The following is a 14,833-nucleotide window of genomic DNA, read 5'->3' as shown; positions in this document are numbered from 1 at the left end:
GGCAGGTGGATTCCTTACTGCTGAGCCACCAGGATATATTTGTTGTGAAAGTTAATAATAACATACATTAAGTAAGTATGAAGTGTCTGGTGCAGAGTTGTTAAAAATAAATAGTGATTATTAACATTATTGGTTCACTTTTCAAAGACATCTCCGGTAATAATTGCGGGTTTGTCAAGGTTGTTTAGCATTAGTTCAGTTCAGTCGCTCAGTCATGTCCGACTCTTTGTGACCCCATGAATCGCAGCACTCCAGGCCTCCCTGTCCATCACCAGCTCCTGGAGTTCACTCAAACTCACATCCATCGAGTCAGTGATGTCATCCAGCCGTCTCATCCTCTGTCATCCCCTTCTCCTCCTGCCCCCAATCCCTCCCAGCATCAGAGTCTTTTCCAAAGAGTCAACTCTTCGCATGAGGTGGCCAAAGTACTGGAGTTTCAGCTTCAGCATCATTCCCTCCAAAGAAATCCCAGGGCTGATCTCCTTCAGAATGGACTGGTTGGATCTCCTTGCAGTCCAAGGGACTCTCAAGAGTCTTCTCCAACACCACAGTTCAAAAGCATCAATTCTTCTGTGCTCAGCCTTCTTCACAGTCCAATTCTCATATCCATACATGAAAAACCACTGGAAAAACCATTGCCTTGACTAGACATAGTAGTAACTCTTTTCACTCCTTGAAAGACCATTCATTTAACACACTTTCTATTCTATGTCAGGCTGAAACTGAGGGGATAAAATTAATAAATAAGTAATCCACATCTTCTAGGAACTCTTAGTCTCCAAGGAGAAATGACACTTGCTTGAATGGGAAGCATGAATTAGTGATGTTGGAGAAGAGAGCACGCCACAGTTTGGGAGCAGCATGACTGAACCAGAGCACAGAGGTGAGATCCAGCCTGGTCTGTGTTCGGAATTACACATAGCTTGCTATGCTGCATCTTATTAGGAAGGAAGTAGTCAGAGTTTAAGCTGAAGACACTAGCTGAAGCATGAAAGACCTCCTGCATGTTGGCAGGAAGCTTAGACATAATCTGTGCATGGTGGGGATCCATCAATGGTTTTAAGTAGGGAGTGATGTGATCTAATTAAGATTTTAAAAATGTCACTTCGGCCATTCTATGAAGAATGGATTGATGGGAGGGAAGGATGAGAGGAGATCAGTGAGTTGGCTTTTTCAACTATGTTATCTGCATTAAACAAGAACGAACTAAGGTTATTTCATGAGGCTTCAATTAAAGAACTAAAAAGAGTATGAGGAGGGTTAAGGGAACCCCCAAGACTGTTAAAGTACTCTGGGACTAGCAACAGTGGGAAGGGTTACAAACCCCAGGCATGAGGGGTGGAAGGAAGAAAATAGTAAGAGCTGGAGCACCCGATAGGAGCTGAAACCTTATTCAGGGGAGGTCCTCCAGAAGTTGACCCCAGAGGAGGATTACTGCATAAGTAATTTATTCAGGAAGTGTTTCCAGGGGGACTTGGTAAGGAAGTAAGGGAGAAAAATATGCATGGATGCGGTTTCCCCAGCATCTGGTGGAAGGAAGGTGCTGCACAATGAGTTAAGGTGGGAGTCAAAAGGTCTGGTGCCAGGTCCTCGGCCATGTAAATCATGCATATCTCTTTAGTTTGACCATCTGTGAGGTAGGGAAAATGCCTCCTTTCAGAGCCATTGTGGGCATGAAATAAGGAAGACTAAGGAAGGGCTTTGTGAGAGGGTATGCTAATGTCAGGTGCTCTGATGTAGGAAAATTGTAAATATTTTAACCTGATTAGTCTGGGGAATATGGGTTCAGAACTGGGGCCACGCGTGGGGGCTGCTCCTTAGGTCTCCTGGGCCCTGAGCCTGTGCTCTCGGCCTCCTTTGAGACCGTCTTTGGACACTATGACGAGCAGAAAAGATACTGCTGAATAAATTTTTATGATGTTAAGAGTAATTTGGAGAGATGTTTTTAAATCTTGTCATTTTAAAAAATTGAGTATAGCACTTAAATAATGGTATGTACGTACAAAGTACTATGGTGATTTTATTTTTAAAAGCAAAAGTATCTTTCAGCAACTGTGAAGCTGGGGAGATCCCAGCTGGGAGAACGATGTCAGGTCTCATTGTCCTCTCAGCCCACTGAAGCCCCTCAATAAAATGGTTTTAAACTGCTCCCCCGCCCAAAAAATAATCAAACATATCTGATTTAGAGGCATTATTACAGTATGGCTCTGTTGGCAATTAAAACTGTTATCTTATTGGAAATAGGAGGGCATATCAAATGAATAGAATTGTTGCTCCCTTAAATGATGTCAAAATCTAGTGTTATTATTGGTATTTTATGTTTCCCCAAACTTTTCTATTAACATCTGGGCCATAGAGTAATTTCTTACTAAATAATAACACCCATGACACTGTGAGAAACTTGGTAAAACTTTGATGTGGAGAACCCTCATTATCTCTGAATGAGAAAGAGATTATCTTGAGGAGAAAGGCAGAGTAGCAAAGTGCCGAGCATCTGATTCCCTTATGATTGATGCACAAGTTAACTTCCTCTGGTGACAGCAGGAAATACTGGTAACCTTGGCAACACTGGTGGCCCTTCCCATCCTTTTTTAATTGAAATAGCTGTTGCTAGGATACACCCTAAAGCAAAAAAGAAGAGAAAAGAGGGGGAGTAAGAGAATGAGAGATAGGAGAATGGAAGGGGGAGAGAGAGAGAGAAAAAATAAGAAAGACAATGAAAATGAGAAAGGAGGGTAAAATGAAAATATTGGGTGGTATTTGAAGGGCAGACTTCCATTGATTACTACCAAAAGTGAAAGAGCATGGGGTGGGGTAACGGTAGAATGTTAGTTCCTGATTTACTAAACATCAATAATTCATAATTCATTTTGAGTTTTCTCATGCAAACTACATATCCTTAAATGTGGGTGTTTTCATATTGGGTTGGAAAAGAAATGTTTATTAGCTCTCTGTCACTTACCAAACCCCCGTCTGCATTCTTTCTTCTGAGGCCTCATTTCTCCACTAGTCTGAAAGTAAAATCACTGCAAAGAATAACATTATATTAAAATGCAGTGAATGCTCCCTGTCAGGAGGACACAGGTGAAGTTTCTCCAGCATCTAGGGGAGACCATGACCCCATCATCCATGCTTCTGCCCTCACAGCTTCCATCCATGCCTATGCTTGGCTATTGCGTGAAGACAACTTCAGCAGCTGACAACCTTTGAGTTCAGGGAACAGGTGATGGTTGCCCTGGGTGATTGTAGCTTTTGGTAGCCTGGGAGTCATATTATATAAAACTTACAATTGAAAAGAACTGCCAGCCGTGATGAACATTCGCTTCTCCTGTGGTATGGAGGAGAGTTACCCTGGCCTCATCCCCCGTTTCTAAAAAATGAGTGGGTCAGCCAAGGTAGTGCCAAAAGTAATTAAGTGGCCTTGACACTTTAGGAATTTTGCTACAGTTGAAGGGGTTTTGTGTGCTTTGTTCACCGTGGTATCGTCAGCACCTAGATAGGCACCAAGAACACGGTCGGAGCTCAGTAAGTGCTGATGAATGAAAGAAAAGAAATCACTTCAACTTCCTGGGTCAGGGTCATCTTACCATTTCCAATTTTAATTTAGAGGGAGCCCAGCCCTGACCTCTAGAAATGGAATACCCAGGATTCAGCTTTTTATTAGAGTACCTCCTCTCTCATCAGGCGGATTGATTAAAAAATGGGTCTAGGATGAGTCAGAGATAATGGGACAGAGTGAGAATTTTTCTTAGAATTTCTAGCAAGAAACTTTCACTGTCTTCCCACTGGATGTGAATGAGAGAATACGGAGCGTCCGCTTCTGCCTCAGCAATTTGCCATCACGGTGGCTTAAGACAAGAGCTAATCCTAACAGAGCAGAGTCAAAAAGTGAGAACTCCAACTCTCCTCCCAGAGGACTGTTCCCAAGGTCTCCCAAAGCAGCCCACCCCCGCCAGGTCACAGGAACCAGCATCAGCGGGTCCCATGCTGCACTGGAGTGACAGGTGTGCAGAGATGCTGAGATGCCTTTTTCCCAATACAGTGTCTTACTTTTCTACCTGATAATTGAATCAATGTTGCTTGTCTCTTACCAAATTAATTTTTTTTAATGGCTCTGTTTGCTTCTTCTGGAAACTTCCTTCCACATAGATGTGGTCTCTAGCACTTGGGATTTGACTGAAAAAGAGTTTTTCTCTCTTTCACATCTTTACCCCCATTCCATAGATGCTCTTGGATTCTTTGAATTTTCACCCAAACTCCCTTCTTAAAGATATCATCAGTGAACACAAATCAATAAAACAGATACCAAGAAGCTTCTCACCCACCAACTTATTACAGTCCTTCAGACATAACTCAGTTTCAGGACCCACTACTCTAAGCAAAATATAAGAAATTCTACAGGGCTCAATCATTGTCAACAGTCTATGGTTTTGAATAATTCATGATTTATATATAATCCTAAAATTTATAACTTAATAATTTTTATACCCCTGTTATCTGCTAAGTTGCTTCAGTCGTGTCTGACTCTGTGCAACCCTATAGACGGCAGCCCACCAGGCTCCCGTCCCTGAGATTCTCCAGGCAAGAACACTGGAGTGGGTTGCCATTTCCTTCTCCAATGCGTGAAAGTGAAAAGTGAAAGTGAAGTCGCTCAGTCGTGTCCGACCCTCAGCGACCCCATGGACTGCAGCCCACCAGGCTCCTCCGTCCATGGGGATTTTCAAGGCAAGAGTACTGGAGTGGGGTGCCATTGCCTTCTCCAACCCCTGTTATCTGCTAGGCATTAATCTAAAGAATAGGTGGTGCCTTCATGGAACTTACAATCTAGTGGGCTTGGGGAGTGAGTAAATAATAAACAAGTGAACAAGACTTGCTACACAGATACAAAATTGGGTGATGTGACAGAGGTTTTCTGGGATGTCTGAGATCCACCTTAGCTAGTGTGGCCAAGAGGCCTCTTTGAGGAAGTGACAGTTGAACCAAGATCTCAATGATGAAAAGGAGTTGATTGTATGAAGACATGGTGGGGAGGTGGTTCTAGACGGAAAAAAAAAGTCTGTAAACCCTGAGGAGAGAATGAACTCAAGAGTTTGGAAAAAACAGGGATATGGTACTGAAGGAAGACATGAAAGTATAATATTTGAGGCAATCAATAGCTTTATTTAGATATGTTTAAGTAGCAGGTTGAATACATTAGGTTGTAATACAGGAGAGAGGTTAGAGATGGAGATATACATTTAGGATTAATTGGGCTATAGATAGTACTTTAATTAAAGACTAAATGAAATCACCTGGGGACAGGGTGGCTGGAAACATGTAGAGGGCCCAAGAATTCCCACATATAAAAGAGGCTAAGCAAGCAGAGGAGGAGCTGCCGATTAGAATCTGGTAATGAAAATCCATAAAGTTGGAGAAAAACAAGAGTATAGTGCCAAACAATCAGAGAAGGGAAGAGTAAGCTGCATTGACTGTTGCTGAGATGTCAAGTTAGACGTGTACAGACATGTAACTGTTAGATTTGGTAACATTGGTTCCCTTGCCAAGAGGAGTTTCAAAGCCATGGTAGGCTGGAAGCAAGGCTGAACAGAGCTGAAGACTAAATAGGTAGCAATAAGGAGAGACATCAACCAAAGACAATTCTTTCAAGAAGTTTGGCTGAAAAAAAGAAAATAATGGTGTAGTACTTGAAAAAGATTTGAGTTCAAGAGGTTTCCTCTACTTCCAAAGGTTGGAGATAAGAGCATTTTTTAATATTAAATCAATGATTTAGCATGAGACTTCCAACTTCCTGTCCCAAATTCAAAGGGCTTGGATGAACAAAGATAGATAAGTACTCTCTGAGAACCCTCGCAGGTCCCAAATATTGCAGTCTCAATCATGTGCCCCAGTAGATCATTATATTTTGGTTTGTTGTTGCCTGACTTTTACAAGTCTCAGATATTAAGAAGCCAATTCCGAATCAGTTTCTTTGTCAAACTGCTAATGCAACATTAGTTTTAGTCATCAAATCAAAGAAAAGTTCTCCTGGGTAGCTATAAATGGAAAAGGCAGAAATTAAATTTAGCCTAATATTAATATTTTAACAGAAAAATGAATAGAAAAAGAAAAATAACAATGAAAAGTAATCCCTGCCGAAGCAATCCTATTTATCTTTCCATTTCCCATTATTTTGGTGTAAAAATAGTTTACCCTTTTTGTTTCAGGTGCTTTTGGGAAATGAGGAAAGCGGTCTGGGGCTAGGACTTGATATTATACCTATAACAGAATATAGACTAGGTTTATAGCATTTTTTAAAAGGTAAAAAGCAAACAAAAAATGAATTAAAAGTTACGAGCAATTTCTGCCTTCTAGGAAGAAGTGGGAATTAACTTTGAGCAGAATATCCTTTGTTTTGGAAAGAGCTGTCCTCTGAAGATTCCTATTTTAGAAGAACCCCCACTGCCACCTGCCAGGGGGAAGAAGTGTCTACACTAATAGTAATGTTCTTATCCTGTTTTCTTATTTGGGTTGGTCAAACAAATGTTTATTTATGTGCTGTAGATGTCCATGATTGTTGGGTTAAAGTTGGGATGGGCACTGGTCATGTAGAAAAGTAGTGTTTTTTACAGTCTGATTCTTAGACCACTCACATCAGCATTACTATGGAGTTGGCTAAAAGTCTTTGTAGATGGGCCCACATTACTTATTTTTGTAAATGTTGTGTGGATATTCAACACATTTTTCAGATGATCCTTATCAGTAGTATGCTCCTAAATGTTTACCCTATTGCCTCTTGAGTTGGGGGTGGGTAAAGAAGCAGCACTGATGTATATTATTCACTGATTCCTCCTCTTCCACTCCAAATAGGGAAATTAGAAGAATTATTTAACAAATCTGATGACAATAAAGCGGAATTTTGGTGATTTTATTTTTTACCAAGGACTATTTTCACTACTCTATAGATCAGGCTTGCAGCTGACATTTATATTTAGCAAGTTCTGCTTTCACCTTGCCTCCTCTCGTCTCAGAAAACAGATAAATCTTCCTGTTTGATAGTTGCTGCCAGTCACACCTTTCTTCCTCTGTTTCTCCCCTTCTCCCTCCAGCTAATCCATCTCTTTGCAGAGTATGTATCCCTTCCTCCCACAGCAGTAGGTGGGAGGAAGGGATACACTTTTCCCCCTAAATTGTGTTTGTAGCTTTGTTTTCAACACGACAAACAAAACTGGGATTTCCAGGGCTGCTTCTCTGCCTTCCCTTCTTGAAATGATATCTACATAAAAAGGGGCCATAAGAAAGTAAGAAACTTAAAGAACTGATCAGACCCAGGAGAGGAAGTCTGCTATCTAAGACTAGAAGTTCATTAGCTCGCATATCTTCACTCCAGAGAGAAGTCACTGAAAATTCACCTCCCCTACCAGAGAGTCAAATACATTGCCTTCTTCAATCTGAGGCTGACCTCTGAGCTGAGGTGCAATCTTATCACCCACCTCATCACCCTGTCACCTGATAATGAAGCCCTGTCAGAATCTTCTCAATAGACCTTATAATGTCTATGCTTCTCAACACCTGGGGCCTAACCTCGGAGCAATGATCTCAAAAAGATGACCCTAAAGCTCTTTTCATTGGTTATAGGATTAGCATTATACATCAATGTCCTTTTCTTTTCCCAGTAGGTTATGAGTTGGGTAGTTACAGAGCCAAGTAGCACAAGGAGTTTAAGGATCAAAATTGTTTATCCTGACTCATCCTGCTGTGATATAACAACCAAAGAGCTTAACAGTTCAGCCTTCAATTTTTTCCAGCTATGAAAGACAAATAATAACATCATAAAAGCTCCCCTCCCACCATACACACACTCATTTCATAAGTGTTTTTAAAGGAAAAATGGGGACAGAAGTTTTGTCAGTTCAGGATTAATCTTTGGGTTGACTTGAGAACAAAGTTGGATGGTTTAATGTGCCATATAAAGGTTTAACATTTGCAAAGAGTTCTGCTTAAGTGCTTTGTATGAGTCATCCCACCTGCTCTTTCCAATAACCCTGTCAGGCCTTTACAGAAGAGAAAACAGGTTCAGAGGACTTGAAGTGATGTGGGTGGAGCTAGAATTCAAACTTAGGTGAACTGGCTTCCCCTAATGACCCTCAACTCTATATCTCAGATATAAGATAATTTTCTATCAAGATTTTTCTCTTGAGCTCCAGAATGTATGTCTAAGTACCTGTTGGGCATTACTACCCTTTGGAGGTTGACACTGCAAGACAGAGACTCTCCCTGATCTGAAAGCTGCTTATCCATCAGGCCTTGTCACTTATCCCCTCTCCCTCTCATACTCCACACCTGAGACCTACTGAACTACTTGCAGTTCGGCAAAAACAAAAGCACATAGTGTAATGGCTCCTGTGTTATCCCAAGTGTATCTTTCCTTTGGGATCGAGACATACATTTCCACAACTCCCAGAAGTCCTGGCTGTTGCCGACACATAGCTGAGAATTCCTGAAGGAACTGCCTTACATCAAAGGAAGATACCATGCACAAAGTTGCACCCCAATCCAGAAGCAACATATACCCCATGACTGGTCAATGGAGGTGTATAAAGCCAAGTACTCAAAAGGGGAGACCTCTGAATGCTATTCCAACTCAGTGCTTCCCCATAGGATGCGCTGAGTCCTCTGTTGGTACCACATTGCTGTTCAGCTTCCCCCTCTGCCTAATCCTGCTCTCCTTACTCTTTTATAAGCATTTTCCTTCCTAAGAGCCCTCTCCATAATAGTGCATTCAAATCTCTGCTTCATAGTCTGTTTCCTGGGAAACAGTTGATACCAAGACTTGTCTTTGAAGTGCGCTTTTGGAGCTATATTAGTCTTTGAATAGCTGACGATGAGAAACCTGTTACTGGTGGTACATCGAATGGAATTTGGGTAATTCCTAGAATACTGTCACAATGCAAGTTACATCTTTCACTGATGGTAAATTGGAATGGAAACTAAAAGAGAATATACTGCAGGTGCACTGCTTCAGATAATCAAGAGGTTCTGGGAATGCAATGATTATAAAAGCCATGGAATCAGGTGGGTTTGCCTGGGTTCTACCAAGGCATTAGTGAAAGACAATGAAGGACTGAGAGCAATTAATCTCAAATTCAGAACAAAATTAAAAAGCCAGAGGGCCTGAGGGCAGAAGGGCAGAGGACCAAACCCAGAATGTGATTTAAAGTATAGTAGATTCCAGAGAACATTGATTTGTTGACCTGGAAAATCTGCTTCACCAAGGTTACAGCCTTAACTGAAAAGGAGTAAAGCTCTGAGGCTTGGGATGGGGTTATTTGGGTTGATACCCTTGAAAATCTTGAATCTCTAGTCTCCTCTGAACCCCTAGAAATGCTGTAGTTCTTCAGGTTAAAAGCTATCACATTCTTTTTTCTGCAAGACATCAAGATAAGATACATACCTACACCTCCTTTCCTTTCCCCTTCACTTTACCACTTTCCCTCTTGGCCACCAGAACAATAACTAGGGTCACAATATAACTGGCTTGCAAAATGTTTGGTCTGTCTATTAGCAGAAGGAAGGAACTATGCGCCCAGAGAGCTGCAGGCCCCAGCCAACATGTGTCAACAGGACCAGGAAAGAATGTATGGGACTTGAGCCTGATCCAGGGTCCAGGTAGTAGGGGAGGGGAATGAAGGCAAAACAAATTTGGATAAGGGAGAATTTATTTATCTGTGAATATTATCCTCTGATGCAGGGAATATTATCCTCTGAACACCCTGTCAGCAACCCAGGAGACAGTGCTTACATGCTGCTTGAATGGTCCTTAGAAGCTTGGGGAAAGCTATTCAGTTCAGTTCAGTCACTCAGTCATGTCTGCTTTTTTGCAACCCCATGAACCACAGCACGTCAGGCCTCCCTATCCATCACCAACTTCCAGAGTTTACCCAAACTCATGTCCATTGAGTCGGTAATGCCATCCAACCATCCCATCCTCTGTCATCCCCTTCTCCTGCCTTCAATCTTTCCCAGCATCAGGGCCTTTTCAAATGAGTCAGCTCTTCGAATCAGGTGGCCAAAGTATTGGAGTTTCAGTTTCAACTTCAGTCCTCCCAATGAACATCCATGACTGATCTCCTTTAGGATGGACTGGTTGGATTTCCTTGCAGTCCAAGGGACTGTCAAGAGTCTTCTCCAATACCACAGTTCAAAAGCATCAATTCTTCTGTGCTCAGCCTTCTTTATAGTCCAACTCTCACATCCATACATGACCATTGGAAAAACCATAGCCTTGACTAGATGGACCTTTGTTGGCAAAGTAATGTCTGCTTTTTAATATGCTGTCTAGGTTGGTCACAACTTTTCTTTCAAGAAGTAAGTGTCTTTTAATTTCATGGTTGCAATCACCATCTGCAGTGATTTTGTAGCCCCCAAAAATAATGGCAGCCATTGTTTCCACTGTTTCCCTGTCTATTTGCCATTAAGTGATGGGCCTGGATGCCATGAGCTTGGTTTTCTGAATGTTGAGCTTTTAGCCAACTTTTTCACCCTTCTCTTTCACTTTCATCAAGAGGCTCTTTAGTTCTTCTTCACTTTCTGCCATAAGGGTGGTGTCATCTGCATATCTGAGGTTATTGATATTTCCCCTGGCAATCTTGATTCCTGCTTGTGCTTCTTCCAGCCCAGCTTTTTTCATGATGTACTCTGCATATAAATTAAATAAGCAGGGTGATAATATATAGCCTTGACATACTCCTTGTCCTCCTTGGAACCAGTCTGTTCCATGTCCAGCTCTAACTGTTGCTTCCTGACCTGCATGTAGGTTTCTCAAGATGCAGATCAGGTGGTCTGGTATCCCCATCTCTTTCAGTTTATTGTGATCCACACAGTCAAAGGCTTGGCCCTTGCTAATTAAAAATACCTGAACTTCCATGGCACATGGTGAAAGAAGAGATCAAAAGGTTCAGAGAAGGCTTGCTAGAGAGGATGTACTATGTGAAGCAGAAACCCACCAACTAACCGTGTTTCACTTAAGGGCCCATAGGACACTCCCTTTACCATAATGATAAAAAATGCACTGATGAGAAAATCACCAGCATAAATAAGACGCTCAGTGTTTGCTGTCCTCTGTAGGCTAGTGCTGAAGATAGAAGATGCAATTATAGAATTGGGAACCCTGATGGTAATGAAGAGAATGCCAAAATAATGCAGGTTAGGTGGTAGCACCTAGCTATCTAAAACAAGATCACAATCATCATCATAAATGGACAGTCTGAATAAGAGCCAGGAAGACCTAACCCACATAGGGCCAAAGAGATGGTTAATAGAACACAGTGTATCTCTAGGCAGTCAACAAGGGTATGCTTGATCTATTCAGGAGGTTAAGGGAACTTAGTCCAATAAAAAGTCAAAATCCCTTGTTCAGTTTCTGAGCCAATTCTCAGCCCCAGATCCCACTACTTGAAGAAGTCAGGTCTTCAAGAGGAAGAGATCTGAAACCACATATTAAGTGCACATGAGAATTCCCTCAGTACTTCCTCAAGGCATCTATGACTATTTTAATAATCATGCCCCAATAAAAATGGGAATATCCAGTAATTTCAAGTCAGAGAAGGCAATGGCACCCCAGTCAAGTACTCTTGCCTGGAAAATCCCATGTACAGAGGAGCCTGGTAGGCTGTAGTCCACGGGGTCGCTAAGAGTCGGACATGACTGAGTGACTTCACTTTCACTTTTCACTTTCATGCATTGGAGAAGGAAATGGCAACCCACTCCAGTGTTCTTGCCTGGAGAATCCCAGGGATGGCGGAGCCTGCCGCCTATGCGCCCTTAGCACTGGCTGCCGTCTATGGGGTCGCACAGAGTCAGACATCACTGAAGCGACTTAGCAGCAGCAGCAGCAGTCATTTCAAGTACTGTGATACATAGGTTCTAAGTAAACAGTGATAAGGGACCTGAAAAATTATGTGGCATTAATTAGAGTAAAAGCATATGAGAACCAAATAATAAAAACCTGGTCTAATTCCATTTCAGTGAGTTCACTAGGTTCATGGACTCAGCATGTAATCATTTCCTTAATCCCCAAATGTAAGGTTGGAACAGGCACATTTCATATTTGGCAGAATTTCTGTATTGGTTCCTTGGCCTTTGGAAGGCACATGCCTTCCCCAACCATCCAAGATTACTATCATAGCTGTGAGCAACCTAATGTATTCATGGGCCTTCCAGGTGGCTCAGTGGTAAAGAATCTGCCTGCCAATGCAGGAGGCAAGGGTTCAATCCCTGGGTCAGTAAAATCCCCTGGAGGAGAAAATGGCAACCCACTGCAGTATTTTTGCCTGGAGAATCCCATGGACACAGGAATCCGGAAGGCTACAGCCCATGAGGTTGCAAAGAGTTGGACACCACTGAGCAACTGAACAACTACGACAACCCCTAAGAAGAAGCTCGACTCTTTTAAGTCCTCTTTGAGTTCTGGAGTGACATATTTAATACTCAGAAGTTTGCTTCATCCCATTCACCAATGTGACACAGAAAGACTCGAGCTTTGATTAAGACCCAGGTCAGAAAGGCTGTGTAGCCTGAACGGCTGACATATATGGGCCTGCGGTACTGCAACACTAATGGTTATCTACGATGGGAAAAGATAGTTTGTGATCAGTCCCAGTAGGCAAATTTTAAAGTGAACTTCTAATATTTTAGAGTAAGGCTATAACATCTGCAGGAAACTGCTAGAGATCAAGATAGCATTTGCAAAATAAGTCTTGCTATGTTCCTGGGAACTGATAGAGGAAAATCATGGGATGTCAACTGATTATGGAGCCAAGACTGCCCATCCTGAGCTGGGTCTTTTTGACCCATCAAGCCATAAAGTCAAGCTGAACTAAGATGGAAGGGGTATGTATATTCATTGGATTAGGAATGGCAGAGCCATAAGGCACAAAAACGTTGTAAGGAGCACAGCCCTCCATGGCATCCACCGCTGTTACAGGGACACCTCTTCCTCAGATCACACCTAGAGCTACACTGTCCTCAGTGGAAATACTGCCCTCAACCGGGAGGTCATGTTATTTATTGATTAAAATAAGACATTTTGTGATTGGCAGAGGAGTACAATTAACAATTATTCCTAGACATCAGGTATAACCCAGAATCCTCTAGGTACACTGGGTTTTATGGTGACCCGTCCTTAATTGACAACCACTTTCCAGACCCTTACTAGGATTTCAAACTTTTAACTTTATATCCAGTTGCCAGTATTTTTGAGAGTAATAGGTGCTACAAAAGGAAATAAGATTTAGTCTGTTGGTAACTTTTAAACAGTTTTAGAGACATATGAAACAGGGAAGCAAAATTTAAGCAGCTTGCACTCTTTCTGTTCAATGACTGATTGGGGCCAGGCTTAGAACAAGGCAATAAATGAGTTCTAGAATTACCAAATGTGGTAAGTTTTCAAGAAGCCAAACAATGGTAGGTAAAACTTGTGCATAGAAGAGAGGATAAAGGACTGATCCATAATGGGCATACTGTCTAGTCACATGGTCCCCTCCAAAAAGTATTTATAACAAAGTCACAAAAATAGTAGTTTAGGCATCAGAATAAGTGGATGACTTTGATAAAATATATTCAAGGTAAATATCATCCCTCACTGTGACAAGAGAAGTACTAATATGTAACGATGCTATGCAAATATCACTTCCATATTTCCTGGCTTGTAGGCTGTTAAATTCCTAGTCATGATAATACATATTAATGGGAGGTTGGAAGTTAAATAAACATAATTTGAGCAAGTCAATTCTCTGTGGTATGCTTTTTGTAACGGATAAAAAGCTAACTGAAATGATTAGTCACTGTAGAAATAAGGTATTGATCATATAATAAGATGACTTTGCTTTCAAACAGCATGAAGCCCTATTCAAAAGCAATCAAAGATACCATGTTATTGGGTCCTCTCAGCAGCCCCGAGAGCCAGGAATTATCTTATTGTCCCAATATTATAAGTGAGATGACTGTGGTCCAGGGCAGTTAAATAATTTGTTTATTGTTTTACCTCCACTGAAGAAATTGGAACTAGAACCCATATCCCCAGGTATCCCCTATCCACCTCATAATCCAGTGTTCGTTGTACTTGAGCGCCTAGAAAAAGAATTGACCTTGTGAAAGCTGTGGGTTTAGTGACATCTGACCATCCATTTTGGCTGAAGTCCATTTCTTTGGTTTTCATATCCCCTAGGGATAATCCATCTCACTCAGCCCCTTCACATTCACCATCTGACCTGCCATGCTCTCTGAAAATTGCAACTGTGTTTTACCTTTGGAGCAACCAAATTCAATTATAGTTTTGGCCTTTGTGTTTCCTCAGCCTTTTTTCCTACACAAATTGATGGTGACAGCAGCGATACCAATTCAATTACATACCATCTTCTGGTTCCCAGTAACGATGCTGAGTGGGTCAGCAGGGACTAGCCGGGAACAAGGAGGACCATGAACTAAAAGGGAAGGATAATGAGTGAAAGCCCAAATTAGAGACCCATTTTCACTTACTGGGAAAATTTGAGCCAACTTCTCTCATGTAATAAGCAAAATAAATCATGGAAAGTGAACGGAAAGAGTAATTCTAGAAAGGATTAGAGAGCTTTACAATTGTATTGCCTAGGTGAGCAAAACCTGAGTGATACAAAATAAAGCATTGTCTTATTAAAAAACTGGATGTTGTAATAAACATATCATAGAAGGGTCAATTATTTTTGGCACTTCTGTTCATACAAAATATATTTCTTTATTGAATTCTTAGCACATAGCAGGTTGTTCTAGAGTAGAGAGGCTGCTGAGAACAAAATAGTTGAGCCGCTGCCCTGATGGT

General features: G+C 41.6%; 2 long non-coding RNA genes across 2 annotated transcripts in view; one reads left to right on the top strand and one right to left on the bottom strand.

Moving 5' to 3' along the window:
• Nucleotides 1-1,816: 1,816 nt before the first annotated feature.
• On the bottom strand, nt 1,817-4,527 carry LOC123334040. The gene is made up of 3 exons (XR_006551788.1): nt 4,092-4,527; nt 2,963-3,026; nt 1,817-2,622 (listed from the first exon to the last, which is right to left on the bottom strand). It is a non-coding gene; the product is annotated as an uncharacterized LOC123334040 (long non-coding RNA).
• Nucleotides 4,528-4,685: 158 nt separating this feature from the next.
• Nucleotides 4,686-14,833, top strand: part of LOC112584636 — a 36,504-nt gene continuing 26,356 nt past the window's right edge. Inside the window, exons 1-2 of the long non-coding RNA XR_003108963.2 lie at nt 4,686-5,727; nt 6,352-6,476. This is a non-coding gene — a long non-coding RNA (uncharacterized LOC112584636). The remainder of the gene's footprint in view (nt 5,728-6,351; nt 6,477-14,833) is intronic.

Source organism: Bubalus bubalis, chromosome 1 (genome assembly GCF_019923935.1).
Source record: "Bubalus bubalis isolate 160015118507 breed Murrah chromosome 1, NDDB_SH_1, whole genome shotgun sequence".
Classification (NCBI taxonomy): Eukaryota; Metazoa; Chordata; class Mammalia; order Artiodactyla; family Bovidae; genus Bubalus; species Bubalus bubalis.
The sequence above is the reverse complement of the archived record's forward strand: the minus strand, read 5'-3'. Positions and strand labels throughout refer to the sequence as shown.